The sequence below is a fragment of the Anarhichas minor genome, unplaced genomic scaffold (genome assembly GCF_050575085.1).
Source record: "Anarhichas minor isolate MPS153535 unplaced genomic scaffold, ASM5057508v1 ptg000007l, whole genome shotgun sequence".
NCBI classification, from domain to species: Eukaryota; Metazoa; Chordata; class Actinopteri; order Perciformes; family Anarhichadidae; genus Anarhichas; species Anarhichas minor.
The window spans coordinates 4,832,501-4,835,330 of record NW_027466453.1 but is presented as its reverse complement, the minus strand read 5'-3'; positions in this window follow the sequence as shown (position 1 = coordinate 4,835,330).

Genomic DNA, 2,830 nt, shown 5'->3' with positions numbered 1-2,830 from the left:
GCATTGATAAGTTTGTTTTCCTTTCAGTTGATCGGTGCTTATTGGGGAAAAGTGGAAGTCCTCATTCGACCCTTTTTGATCTCGCAACTCTAAATCCTCAATACATCTCAAAAACTACGTGATGGATTTCATGGTCCCCAGAGGATAAAGTGTGCTGACCCTGGTCATGCTCTGTCTTCTCCTCTAGCTCTCCTTTGTTTTTCGTAAAAGGTCTCAACAACTATTGGGTGGATTACCATCACATTTGTAGCAGACATTCATGTTCCCCTCAGGATGAATTGCATTGTATCCGTTAACGTTACATCCAGCGCCATCATCAGGGCAACATGTTTATTTGTCCATTTCTATGGTTTATGACCAAAACCCTGTAAAACTAGTGACATTCCCATCAGCCTCAGCCTTGTCTAGCGCTAATTAGCAAATGTTAGCATGCTAAGCTAAGATGGTGAATTTAGGCTGCGTTCCAAATCAAATACTTTTTCTTTTTACTTTTCGTACGTACTGCAGCTGCCCTTACAAAGTGCGTACTGTTGCATACAATTGGGACATACTACTACTGAACGCCATGCTCACATATCCACTATCTTTACCTTGGCTCATCTTCCGCCGTGCAGAGGGTTGTGGGTCAGAATCGCCATAATATCATGGACGTATAAAGAGAACTGGATACAGTGTTGGAGGCGGGGCCCCGTTTATTTGGACACAGCGTCAACAAATGTGACAGCTACAGTAGCTCGGAAAATAGCGATGTGTGGCACTGAATGTGATTAATTTACTGTTTATCAGACTACAAACGAGACATGAAATACACCCTCGCTGGGGGACGACTTGGCTACTTAGTGGGCACCAGCTTCGGAGACGGATTGTGGCGGATTGTGGCGGATTGTAGCGACTTGAATTCCAGCCAGCGCGGTACCGAGCACCTCCGTCTCCGGAACTGCTCTCCTCCCGGCTCTAGCCTCCTAATTGGCTGGGAGCAGAGACCCAGCGCTGCTGCTTTATTTTCTGTAACCAGCGTAACGTTAGCATGATAACATGGTGGAATTTGTGCGCTAACGTCTGACCCGCAAGTTGTAATTTCAAGGTTTGGCCACTGTGTCAAATTAGCCTTCGAAGCCCCGGGGCTCGTCCTGGGGGGTCGATGGAGGCATGCACACTGCAAAATGCAACCGGCTGCTGGAGGACATCCTGGTATTCTTTGGCCTGCTGCATCTAACATACTATTCATTGGGACATGCTAAATCTTAGCATGTTGGTATGTGTATTGGAACACAACCTTGGTAAACGTTATACCTGCTAAACATCAGCATGTTAACATTAGAGCACGACATGCTGATAGCATTTAGTACAAATCAGTACAGCCTCACAGATAAGTTGAAATTCTGACATCTTGCATGTATTTAGCAGTTTTCCATGTTTTAAAACGATTTAGTCTGTACATCTATATACATCTTAAGACAACGGGAGTAGAAGGTGTAGATTAATTTGCAACTTTAGGAGATATATGCTGACGGAGAGCAGCATCTTATCACACAGAAAGCTGAGAAAAGTGTGTCACTTTAAGTGATTTTGATGTTCAGAGAGGACGACGCTCTTAGAAAGGTTTATGGATTCATGTTGACAGATGTTTACAGCAGACAAATATTTAGACTTTAACGCCTGAAAATGCTCCTTAGATACCGTTTTTGACATATTGTTCAGGTACCTGTCAGAATGCAGACTGTAAATACCAACGTGAACTTATTAATAGAAGAGATGTACAGCTGTCTGTTCTGTGCCAACGGTCACGCTGACACCAGGACAGTGAACTCGGCTGATGTCCACATCAGTTCTCCGAACTCACAGGCGCTCAGATGGATTTTGCCGTTCAGAAAAAAAAACCAGGTCAAATGTAATATGAGTGCTAAGAATATTGAGCCAGTTTTGGGCACAATATTTTCCATCTCTGAGAGGGTTGTTTGTTTTTGAAACTGATGCAGAGCCAGACCGGGTCCCAGCTGTTGTTGTTGATTGTGTCCTAAAATGGTCGGAATTAAAAACATTCCTAGAATTATTGGCGGGAATGAAACTGGAAGAACTGTAGACGCACTTTGTAAACTTGTCTCAAAAAGCAATTAAGAACGTTGAATTGGACACTATAGTTACATGAGTGGTCATGTTTGAAAAGAAGTGGGTTTTTTTTTTTTACATTACTGGATATGCCTCTAAAAACAGAGTTAACTGAACTGTAATTTGGTTCTGTTGACAAAAAGTCACAAATTACTCCACTTAGCCGAAAAAGAAAACTCACTGCACAAACAATATTTCACAGAATCGGTCAAAAGGTCTCATCAATTTTGGACAATCGATGTGTGGAAATCATAACTGATGATGGATGCTTAATCTTGAACACATAATGAGAACATCAATTTAATTCGGCCCGTGCTGTAGGCTACATCCACCATAGCCGCACTTGTATCTCTTGTGTTAACGTTACATCAAACGTTGGCGAGTTTTTTCACCGATGAAGTATTACACTAATATATAGTTGGGGGACTAACAAGAGAAATGCTGCAGTAGAGGCCGACATATCCAGTGTGGGTGAAACTTCCCCTCTCTGTTGCCTCTCAATGGCTCTCAACATGCCGCCGGCTCATAGCTAACGTTGCTAACAGCGCTAGCGGTGCAAAGTACTTTTTTTTTTTTAAAGTGCTTACAGAGCAAACTGTTTTTAGCTGAGCTGGAACCGGAGGGTGGTTGCTTCGCTTCCGTGATGTCAAACGTCGGTCGGGCGGCCGTTATGAGCTGTAACCGAGAGTGGCAGCCATGAGCTAGCTAGTGGAGCATGCTC